The sequence below is a fragment of the Anabrus simplex genome, chromosome 6 (genome assembly GCF_040414725.1).
Source record: "Anabrus simplex isolate iqAnaSimp1 chromosome 6, ASM4041472v1, whole genome shotgun sequence".
Lineage (NCBI taxonomy): Eukaryota > Metazoa > Arthropoda > Insecta > Orthoptera > Tettigoniidae > Anabrus > Anabrus simplex.
In genome coordinates, this window is record NC_090270.1 from 87,443,030 (window position 1) to 87,456,044 (window position 13,015).

Sequence of the window (13,015 nt, forward strand, 5' to 3'; positions counted from 1 at the left end):
ATAATAATAATAATAATAATAATAATAATAATAACGGTCTATCGTTTCTTGAGCTAGTCCTCTTCATTATCTGACCTATATGGGGTAGCAATTAGAGTAGAGGAATTCACCTAATTCACCTATTTCTTCATTCATATCTGTTACCTTAATATGGATAAGGATATAAATAAAATAATTTCAACTCTCCGGTGAAGAATAATTTTAACAGATTATGAAAGATTTGAATTGACCACCTTGGTGAGGTCATCTGAGATTAAAACTAAATACACAAACCTATCAATCTCGAAAATATATTGAGAGAAGAAAATAGATTCATGAATAGATATAGGGAGCTGTATGTCGATTTTAATAGAAATAAGGTGCAGAAATAAGAAAGAGCCAGCATGTACTTAAAAGTGACATGTTTCATTTGCAAAACTTAAAATTTATATATATACCGTATATTTATCACAATCTGCTTTACGTCATGTGAAAACCACGGAAAACCATCTTCAGGGCTGCCGACAATGGGGTTCGAACCCACTATCTCCCGAATCCAAGCTGATAGCTACGTGACCTAATGCGCACAGTCACTTGCTCGATAATTATAAATTAATATATTAAGGAGCTCATTAGTTGACATTACCTTTGTTTAATAATTTCGGATAACCTCCGATCCAGCATTATCCTGAACATTCCTCCTATATTTCCTTTACACTGCGTTTGCTCTTCCGAGTTCCAGCAATCCCCTCGGACTCACCGTGCGATTTCATCACAGTACCACCGGCAAGCAGTGTCCTGTAGCTCGACACTCGCTGAATCTTTCAGGGGAGAGGGATTAATCCTTTGCACAAGAGGCCACGGAAGATCGAATGAGCTTTTCTTAATTCAATAGAAATTAGGAAGTGATAGGCTTGGATTTGTAAGGAGGTGATCATGGCCTCACGGTGTCCGGCACCGTGGCTAATTCGTTAGCGTACAGTCCTTTGGTCCCGGAGATCGCGGGTTCGATTCCCGGCCGGGTCTGGGTTTTTAACATTCATTGGTTAATTCCGATAGCTCGGGGGCTGGGTGTGTGTACCCTCTTCATCATTAGAATACATCATAGATAGAGCCCCATCCTCATAGAAGCGCAGGTCGACTATATGGCGTAATCTTGAAAGACCTCCACCAGGCCTCTTCGTAGATCACACGCCATTTTGTATGGCCTTAAGTTAGGTACAATCCCAGCATTTACCGGGAATGGAACAATAATAATGGCGCGTGGCCTCCGGAGAGGCCTGGTGGAGGTCTTTTTTTTATTTGACGCCCGTATGTGCAGGATGAAATTATGATGAAAACGGCATATACACCCAGTCCCCGTGCCGGGGGCATTAAATAATTATGGTTAAATTTCCCGACCCTGCCCGAAATCGAACTTGGGACCCTTGGGACAGAAGGCCAGCACGCTAATCACTTAGCCATGGAGCCAGACGGGAATTGAAGTGAGAAACCACGAAGAAACACTTCGAGAATGCCTGAGGATTTGAATTTCAAACCAGCGCAACTAAATTGCCCTCATGATGTTGAATTTTCTCCGCTGATGTATTCGCGCCAGATTGTAAATTTCTGGCTGAGCCATGAATAGAATCCCGGCCGTTTGAAGCCCCGAATGAAACCACGAAGGTAGCTCATGGCATAAGCATCCTTACTATTAACAAACGTATGACCCGGCAACTAATGAGGTAACAGAACTGAGTATGTGCAGAGAGGTAATTATATCACATATGTTCAGATGACGCACGTTGTAGATTCAACATCACAACACATGTATGTACTGAGTTCCTCCACTCCTCAGCGTAACGAGAAAATTATTTATTCACCACAGTTCTAAAAGTCTAGTCAATAAGGGCGAGCTCCACGTGAATAAGGAAGATTTCTAGGCCTGTGGCTGAAACTAACAACTTTACTAAATAAATAATGTGTAAGGTATATTTATACATCATGTTTCTTCTTCTTCTTCCTATTTATCTGTTTACCCTCCAGGGTCGGTTTTCCCTCGGACTCAGCCAGTGTCCTGGAGCTTCAGAATCTGGGTCGAGGGATACAACTGGGGAAGATGACCAGTGCCTCGCCCAGGCGGCCACACCTGCTATGCTGAACAGGGGCCTTAAGGGGGAATGGGAAGATTGGAAGGGATAGACAAGGAAGAGGGAGGGACGCGGCCGAGGCCTTAGGTTGGGTACCTTCCCGGCATTTGCCTAGAGGAGACGTGGGAAACCACGGAAAACCACTTCCAGGATGGCTGAGGTGGGAATCGAACCCACCTCTACTCAGTTGACCTCCCAAGGCTGAGTGGACCCCGTTCCAGAACTCGTACCAATTTTCAAATTTCGTGTCAGAGCCGGGAATCGAATCCGGGCCTCCAGGGGTAGCAGCTAATCACACTAACCACTACACCACCGAGAAGGACATGCATAATTTCTCACTCAATCAATAATCAACCACATGACTAATCAATTCCCAATTACCAATTCATTCACTCATTCATGTGCTCACATTCTTCATTTCACTCTCCCGCGCTATCACTTATTCTCGCAAAGACTAACGGGTGAATGTGTGGGTTTTTAAATGGAGTTAATATTAGCATTAATAAGTAGTAGTAATATGGATATTCTTCGATATATTAGGCTAGTTTCAATAGAACTGAGGGTGGATGGAATTACGGTTAATTAATTTTGCCATGCTACACTGTGTTCTCTGCAGTGTCTCATGTTCTCCGCTACTGAGTGATGCCAATTTGCTTTTTCACTAAGACTACGGATCCAGGAATCAACACCTTAACTAGCGCTTGAAGTACTGACACGAAGACGGCGTATTTTATTCATGGCCATACTCGTATTTTTCTTTGGTACTGAGATCAAAGCTTTCTGAGCTGTACCAGTTAAATGGTGGACAAGAATGGCTTGACTCCCAGGCATTAATTTTAATTCGGAAGACGAAAAGGGAAGTATTAAATGTTGAGATGAAATTAAGTATTTGGCCATTATAATCTATGGGAGTAAAACTCATTAAAAATAAATTGCTGACGGAGTATCTGAAGATAGTGCGCCCTGGTGGGGGTGTCATAGGCGTCATTCAATGTAATTAATAATTGAGGAATATATATTTCATATTCAGAAGCAAGAATATCTTACTTTATATATTGTAATTACGGGCCAGGTCGAATGGTATTGTGAAACCTGCCACAGACTGTTGTCTCCTCTAAGATTAAGAAATACAATGGCCAGCAGAATTAGTTTTCTCAGAAATTGTGACGAGGGGAAAAGGAGAAATATAAAGTTATTTCCGAGTCAGTTGAAAAGTTTCATAGCCGCGGGCGAACAACGTATGGGCCGAGACCAGAATTCCTAGAAATGACGTCATGGTATATCCAGTGAACCAAACGAGTACTGGGCGCACGGTTGGTACTTAAAGAAAAAATATGAAACTTCTCAGTCCCACGTAAGATTGAGCCAATCGTAAAATTCGCAGGGCAGAAGCAGTCACGACAACTTCGTATTGTAAGAAGCACTGTCAACGTTAACTCCACGGATTAAATTTATAGAAGGAAATGGATTATCAATTCGAGATAAGGTGAAATTTAGAAGCCTCACCATATAATAAAAATTATTAAAAGTTATTTAGGGAGATTGACTGGCGTAATTCTGTGAATTCATGGACGCTATCCGCTGATTGGCTGCAGGCAAGAGACGCTACAAAGGGCGCGAAATCCCCCGCCCGGGATACAGGAGCTAAATTCAAGAGTATGTTAATTACCAGCGAACGATAATATTTGGGAATTGACATAGAGGCTAGAGTTCGTATTACAGTCTTGAACAGTCTACTAGCAGGAGTTCGATTCTATATCAAGAATAGGAAGTATGTTACGTGAGAACGGTCGCGGGTGTTCGACGTAATTTTGCCAAGTGAACAGTCAATTACTGATACCTGGTCAGCTACGCGAACGTGAGACGGGAGAATCGAGTGCGCGTCGGGGCGTTGAAGGGAGTACCGAGGTATCCCATGCTCCTAGTGTCCGGGGAAGGAACGAAGAATGTATATTTACATTAAGTCGGCTAGATAAAAAGCCAAGAGTGTAAAATTTAGAGTGGAAGTTATTCCAAGTGCAAAAGGTTATTTGTTTTTTATAAGATTTAAAATGTGTAATACTGAAAAGTGTCAAGGATTACCTCTTCAAGCTGGCATGAATACTAGTAGGATGCAGTGCTAAAACCGGATGGGGCTAGGCTCCTCGTCCGGTTTAGCAAACTACAAGGCTGAGATGAGTATCCATTAATATACGAATTTGTAGATTGCTAACGCTAGCGGGAGGAAATCATATTTTTTCAGTATGGTAACTTGATTGTGAAATGAGCCGCCTCCGGCTCATGTAAATTCAGAGAAAGACAAATGGACAAATTAATATTTACATAATTAGACCAAGCACTCATCGTAATTTGGATTATTTAATAGAGTAGATTAGGTTTGATTTGTTTGTTCAAGTGCTTGAAATGTTTGTTATTATACAGGAGCACGTTTCACGTAAAGATAAGATTAATATTCATTTTAGAAGTGCTCAAAGGCGTTTTCCAGTTATCGGAAACGTTATAGTTATAGATATTAAGGCATGTTGTAAGATTATCCAGAGATAGAGGGTTGCCAAGTGAATTTAATTGTTGTGGGACGGAATGAAGTCCATTGAATTGTCTGTAAATAACGATGATTATTTGTGCCGCGAAGTTTCGCCAGTGGACAGAAATATAATAATCAGTAGAAGAATCGGAGTGATAAATGAACATGGGCAATGTGTAAATGCCTGTTTAATTATAATGCTTTATGAATAAAGGCATGGGCCTAGTTTGATAGACTGATTGCAAGTTAAAGTAATTTCAATGTGGAGATAACATGTGGCGTGGAAGACTTTAATTCAGGCAGTAAATTTTATTTTAACCTTAATTGTTGATTTAACGTTTTTGGACTCCATAATAATCATAAATATGTGTTTAAAAGCGATAGAGGCACTTGTATATGATGGTCATGCTATGTTGAAAGCCCACAGTGGTTTGAGCCCAATTTTGATGTTGGAAGTCGTGCGGGACAAAAATCCGGCATGAGATGAAATTGAGTTGGACTGATGTTGATGAACAAATAGATGGATCTTGGGGCCTACGTCGATATAATATGCCTATTACGGTGTCATGAGTGGCAGGAGTCCACGCACCGAAGATTAATTAGTGAATTAAATGTTTGAAGAGTTCCAGTGGAATAAATGGACTTCAAAATGAAATGGAAGGAATAATTTAGCACTTGCAGAGATTGGATGTATTTGCCCAACTGTGAGGTGCCTTGGGATTTGAGATTTGTCTAGGGAGGACATTGTGTTCCCAGAAATTAACGGCAGGACGAAAATAAGGTTGCGGATTCGAATACCGTTATTATGTCCCGACCGATGTGAATTCGGAGCTTGATGGTTCATGTTGGCATTTAACATATGTGACTATATTCTAAAGATTGGAAATTAAAATATAAATTTTCTAAATAATAATAATAATAATAATAATAATAATAATAATAATAATAATAATAATAATAATAATAATAATAATAATAATAATAATAATAATATTCCAATTAAATCATGTCTTAATTGATAAAGTGTCAAACGAGACCATAATTGTAAAGGGTTATGCATTGAACATAATAATAGTTAACTGCCGTGTAACAAGTGAAATTAATTTCTAATGATAATAATAATAATTTGAAGAAGAATAAGAAGGAGAATTTATTTTTTATTTCGGATGATAATAGTAATGGTGAAAAAAATTAAATTGAAAGATTAAATCAATGATGATTACGTGTTACGATAATCTTGATCTCCACTGGTAATAATAATAATAATAATAATAATAATAATAATAATAATAATAATAATAATAAAATTAAAATATTTTTTATTATTTCGGATGATGATGTTGAACGATATTAGGGAAAGTTGGCGAAATAACGTAATAATGTCAACTTGTTGTAAATAATAAGTTAAGTTGATATTTGTAATGTGATGGCAAATCCCTACATCTGGACCATTAGGTTAGAGTCTCTTTGTCGTTTCCTTCAGTTAACGATAGCATATCTTGGTTAGGAACCCGGGGAGAGTTTTGTATTATCCCGGGTTGGTCTCATCTCAATAAAAGTGGAGGCGATGACATGATTCATGTGATCGCGCCCACTTGGCCAACAGGTAATTGGTCCATGACCATCAATGGTCATTGTGTTTACGAGGGTCGAATTGAAACCCTGAGAAATCAACGGTTCCACCACCCAAGTGATTGGGTGATCAAAAATGTAAAATATTAAGTGAAATTTTCAGGAATGATTTGCCGAATAACCGGCAAAATAAGGGTCAACGGATTTTGTTGTGTGTTAAATTTTTATCACAAATAAAATGCTCCTTTAGCATTTGCAAGGAAAACAGTTCCAGGTTCTTGTCCTTGTAGCATAGTAAACCATTGGTGACCGTTTAAATACCCGTCCCCATTCCTAGGACGGAGCCTTCCAATTTTTCCCTTTGATCTGATTTAATATTTTTGTGTTTATATGATGAGCCTTAAAGTTAATGATTAGAGTGTCCCGTTCAACCCTATAGTACTGATTGGATGGCGTCCATACATGTATTTGGAGATCTTATATCTTCATATTTTTTAATTGTTTATTAGTTGCTATAGATTCGGACCGTAACACCCCCTGAGATAAATGCTGGTTGGGACTCAGGCTATGAGCGGGTACAATGGATAGACCCTAGCCATGCTGATGGTGATGGTGGAGTGTTGTCTCTGCAGAAGCCTGGTGGAGGTCTTCTGATTTGACTCCCGTAGGCGACCTGCGCGTCTTGATGAGGATGAAATGGTCATGAAGACGACACATACACCCAGTCCCCGTGCCGGGGGAATGAACCAATTATGGTTAAAATTTCCGACCCTGACGGGAATCGAACCTGGGACCCCTGTGACCAAAGGCAAGCACGCTAATCACTTAGCCATGCTAAGCGTATTTTAATGGGAAGAAGATATCCTAAATGAACACCAGTATTTACAAATCAGCAGAATGGAGATTAATTCCATAGACTAATGGAGTGGAAACTTGGTACTTGAAAGGGAAAACGAATTCAAAATTATCATTGAAATTCACTTTTGCTGTTAATACTTATTATTATTACTGGGCCGATGACCTTCGATGTTAGGCCCCTTAAAACAACAAGCAAGCAAGATACTTAATATTTAAGTAGTCTGCCTGATAGTCGTGATCGTTCAGACGTGAAGTCTATATGATCTGAGACCGTGTTTAACGGGTTTGATTCTCGTTGGTGGAATACTTTCACCATCATAATGTTGGCTGGCTGGGCGAGAAAGGTGATGTTGTAAAATTTCTATTCACTGGATTGCATGTCAAAAGCCTGGATTCTATTCTAAGTTTCACCACAGTAATCGTATGGTGTGGGACATAATATGACGCTCTTAATGTGCCCACACCGAGTTTCACCCTTTCCCTACATCATCATGAGCTCACACACAGATGCCCAGGTCTCCCAGGTGCGTCAGAGAGAAAGACCTACACCAGACGAGCCGAACATGTCCTCGGACACTCCCGGCTCTAAAAGCTATCCGCTAAATATATAACTTATTTAGGTAAGATTTGTAGCGACTCCCTTTAATTTTCATAGCATATTCTATTTCATAGTTTGATTAATACTATTTCGCAACCTCAGTGGCTCCGGTAGCAGGGCGCCGTCCTATCACCGCTCGGTTCCATGATTCAAATCCCGCTCATTCCAACTGAGACTTTGCTGGACAAAGCGGAGTCGGGTAGGTTTTTCTCCGGGCACTCCTATCTTCCCTGCCATCTTTCATTCCAGCAGCACTCTCCAGTATTATTTGATTTCAGCTGTCATTCATTAATCATTGGCCCTGAGGAGTGCGACAGGCTACGTCAATCGGCACAGTTCCTAACCTTGCCGCTAGATGGGGCTTCATTCATTTCATGCCTGACCCGATTAACATTGGAAACAGGCTGTGGATATTCATTTCCATTGACACAATTTCTAGACAAAATTCACAAGTTTAGAAGACACTCATACAAAGTAAATGCAAGAGATGAGCTCGGTATCGTTGCTTGTAAGATGAATGAATGAAAACCTACAACCTGTTTCCCAGTCATTGACCGGGTCAGAGATTGAGTGAATGAAGCAGATATAGGCTATTAGTACGATGGGGTCGCCACTCCCAAAGTGATTCATTAATGACTGATAGATGCTATGAAATGAGAATGGAGAGTGTTGGTGGAATGAAAGGTGACAGGGAAAACCGGAGTACCCGCAGACAAACCTGTCCCGCCTCCGCTTTGTCCAGCACAAATCTCACATGGAGTGATCGGAATTTGAACCACGGTATCCAGCGGTGAGAGACCGACGCGCAGCCGTCTGAGCCACGGAGGCTCTTTGCTTGTAAGATAATAAAAACAAAGTGTATTTAGGACTTCAACAGCCTTTCAGCGATGCTAATCTTATGCATGGTCCTCCTAATTGTTACGCAATTCTTATTGCTATTCCTCTTCAGTCTGTTACAATAGGTGCAATTCATTACTCATAATACAAAGTATATTCTACCGTGCGAAGATATTTCATGCAGGACATTTGCCGGGAAAATTCTGGAACTCTCTCCTGCTGTTATTTCTGACCAAGCCATCTAACTAATTTTCGGGTTCGATGGTCAGTAACGAGAGGTAAGTTAAGAAATTAAGCATGTCATTGATGTACATCAATGAACACATTAATTAATAATATTCTTGATGTAATAATATTTTCCTCTTTTATGACTCTACCATTTGTATGCTAAAAGCAAAGATGGTTATAAACAAACCAGCATGCAGAGTGACGTACTTCCCTTTGAGCTGACTCTAACCTGGGTCACTGTTATGATAAACACCATGATGATGATGAACTGAGTAGATCAGACTGTTAGAGCGCTGGCTTTCTAAATCCAAGTTGGCGGGTTCGTCCCTGGATGGATCCGGTGGTATTTGAAAGTGCTCAAAAACGTCAGCATTGTGTCAGTAGATTTACTCGCACCTATGAAACCTCCTGCGGGACAAAGTTGTGGCCCCTCGGCGCGTTCAAACAGCTGAAAAGTAACTAATGGGACTTAAATACAACATTATTTGTTGTATGCTTTTACATGCACAACTATAGTATTTATGACAAAAATCACTATATATATTATACAGTATTCCATACATAAATAAACATGACAAGAAACAACTCCTTCTTCGCCTTCTCTCGTTCATGCGTGGTCGACGTTTCTGACAAGTTGTTCCCATTTTGCTCGATCCCAAACGGAATTTTCTTTTAATTTATTTTCCCTGAGATCCTCTCGCACACAATCCATCCATCTTCTTCTGAGTCTACCTCTCTCCCTTCTTCCTTCCACCTCCATGTCAAACATTCTCCTTCCCATACTGTTGTAACCAAGGTTGAAGTTTACAGAACACAACTTTATTTGCTTCACTTTATGATATTTACACAAATAACTGAAATTTATTTTGAAGCAAAAAGGAATATTGAATCTTGAGAAAAGTCTGTCTTTATACAATATGTACAGGTTTGCAGTCTTTATATACACTTCTATCTTGAAAAGATAGTCTTTGTGAATTGACACGTTGATAGTCGAGAACTATCTGGCACACTAACATAAATGTCTATGAGAGTCCTTGTTTGTTGAAGTGCCTGAATTCCTAAAAAGCAAGTTCAATTGATTGAAGAAATTCCACCTAGCGAAACTAAGGGAGCTTGCATAAGTTAGGGAATGAAAATGGCTTGTAAAAGAATTACGGAACATAGGCAGCGGAAACAGGTAAGGGAGCGGTGACCAGAGGTGAGACCTCGTACTGCCAGAAATTCAGTCCACCTGGTCGAAGCACATTTTCAAGAGGAGTAGCCTCCGTGCTCGACGTAGGGTGTATTCTGGAGCTGGACACCGTGGCAAGTGGGCCAGTGAGCAGGCCGGGAGCTCATATTTATAGTACACTCGATGGTCAGGCACGCGCACTGAGGGCTGCGCGTCGAAGCTAGCAGAATGATACACAGGCGCGCGTGCTGCTGGCTGGCGGAGCGAGAAGGGAGCGCCGGACATACAACACCCTCCCCTCCTAAATACGCCGGTACGGCGTGAAACGGCGGCGGCGCTGGCGGCGACTGCGATGCTGGGGCGGAGCTGCTGATATCTCTGTTGTATTGTCCGGAGCTGGAACTGGGCGGAGTGGCGCTGTCTCGTCCTGAAAGGAACCCATTGTTATTAAATGATCTAAAGCGCGTTCAGCAATAGATTTATCTGGTTTAGCAATAGCATCAATAGCTGGACAGGGGCGGTAGCGCAGACGTATCTGATCTTGATGGCGGCAGATACGTTTCTCCGTAGTCTGTATCTCGTAGAGACGATGACCCAAAGATCTGCAGATGACGCCAGGTATCCAGAGTGGGTTGGATTTGAATGTCCTGGTGTAGACCTTGTCATTGAGGGAGAACTTCGTTGGTGAGGTCTTATGCTGGGCCGGAAGAGGCTGTAACAGAGAAAGTAAAGTTCTGTGAGGTCGTCCATGGAGCTTCTGTGCAGGAGTGATATTATCAGCGCCGGGTAGAGTTCTGTAGGTGTTTAAGAGTTGGAGCAAGGCTTGGTCTTTAGTTAAGCCTGAAGAGACAGCTTTCTTCATACTTCTTTTAAATGTTTGTACGAAGCGTTCAGCTTCACCATTAGATTGAGGGTGAAAAGGTGGTGCTAGGATATGACGAATGCCATTATGTGTACAAAAGTTCTGAAAAGCAGTAGCTGTAAATTGAGGTCCGTTGTCCGAAATGAGTACTTGCGGTAAACCTTCTGTAGTAAAGATTTTCTGGAGAGCACGAATGGTAGCTTCGGTTGTAGTAGTCGAATGCATATCCACTACATATGGAAAGTTTGACAGTGAATCGATGACTATTAACCACATGGAATTGAGGAAAGGACCTGCGAAATCGATGTGAACTCGTTCCCATGGAGTAGTAGCAGGAGGCCATGAAGCAAGATCAGAAGACGGGGCGTTCTGATTCGTTTGACATTGCTCACAATGACGTATTAGCTTTTCGATGGCGGCATCAATACCGGGCCAGTAGCAGTGTTGACGGGCGAGTTGCTTTGTTCTGGAGATACCCCAATGGCTTTGGTGTAATAATTCGAGAACTTGTTTCTGTAGGCTAAGTGGGATAACCACTCGGAAGATGGTGCCTGCTTCTAGTAGTACAACTCCGGCACGAGTCGTGAGACGATGCTGCATACGATGATAAGGTGCCAGGTGGGCAGGAAGTGTGCTCTGAAGAGGCCAACCGTTGCGGATGTAAGTACGTACAGTAGCCAGTGTACTGTCCTTATCCGTAGCTTTAGCTATGCAGGTAGCATCAATAGGAAAACTGGATACAGTATCTTCAAGTTCTATGTCCAACTGAAGACATTCAGATTCTTGAGAATCGAAGGCAGTATCAGGACCAACGGGTAAGCGGGAGAGGGCATCAGCATTACAATGCTGGGATGTGGCTCGATATACAATCTGATAGGAATAATCAGAAAGGAACAGGGACCATCTTTGAAGCTTTCTGAGGGAATGCTCTGGGATCTTATTACCAGGATGGAATAAGTGTACGAGAGGCTTATGATCGGTAATGATCAGGAAATGGTTGCCATACAGATATTCATTGAAACGGCGAATACCAAAGATGATGGCTAAAGCTTCTTTCTCTATCTGTGAGTATCGACGTTGATGGTCATGAAGTGTTTTCGAAGCGAAGGCGATGGGGCGTTCTTGTCCATGACGATCCTTCTGGGAGAGAACTGCACCGACACCGTAGTCTGAAGCGTCAGTAGCTAGCGTGATGATCTTGTCGGGCTGAAAATGAGTGAGTTGTATAGCTTGAATTAAGGCGTTGTTGATTGTTTTCCAGGCCTGTTGGCATTGCGGAGTCCACTGAAACTTAACACCTTTTTTACGTAGAGCGTTTAATGGAGCTGCCACTGTAGCGAAGCGTGGAATGAACTTATTATAATAGTTCGCTTTGCCTATGAAGGACTGAAGCTGCTTGAGGTTCTGAGGTGCTGGCATGTTTACTATCGCGGAGACATTCTGTAGACTAGGACGAATTCCATTCTTATCAAGTATATGTCCGAGGTAGTGAACTTGAGGCTGAAAGAAGGTACATTTAGCGAGATTCGCTCGTAGGCCATTGTCTTTCAATTTCTGGAGAAGAAGGCGGAGATTGGTTAGATGTTCCTGATGATCTTTTCCAGTAACAATAATATCATCCAGGTAGTTAGCACAACCGGGAATTGAGGTGGTGAGTTGAGCCAAATAGCGCTGAAAAATAGCCGCTGAGGATGAAACACCGAATGGGAGCCGCTGTAGCTGGAGCAGTCCGAGAGGAGTGTTGAGTGTGAGAAATTTCTTAGATTCTTCGTCTAAAAGTAGCTGGAGATATGCTTCTTTAAGATCAACTCGAGAGAAGAATTGTCCACCAGAGAGACGACGGAATAAGTCTTCTGGACGTGGAATAGGAAAGATATCGGTGTCGAGTTGTGCGTTGACTGTAGATCGAAAATCGCCACAAAGTCGAACATTACCATCAGGTTTCTTGATTATCACGAGTGGAGTAGCCCATTGACTAGAAGTAACTGGTACTACAATTCCAGTTTGTATCCATCTTTCTAATTCTTTCGTGACCTGGTCTTGAAGTGCTAGGGGTACTGGACGTGCTTTGAGGAAGCGAGGCTTAGCTCCGGATTTCAGCTGTATGTGAGCTGTATAGTCTTTTGCTGTTCCGAGCTGAGAGTCGAAGACTTCAGGAAACTGCGCTAGGAGAGCGGTAACGTCAGAAGTAGGATGCAATGTAGATACGACGTTAATGTTGTCATGTATCTGGAAACCAAATAAGTTAAATAGATCC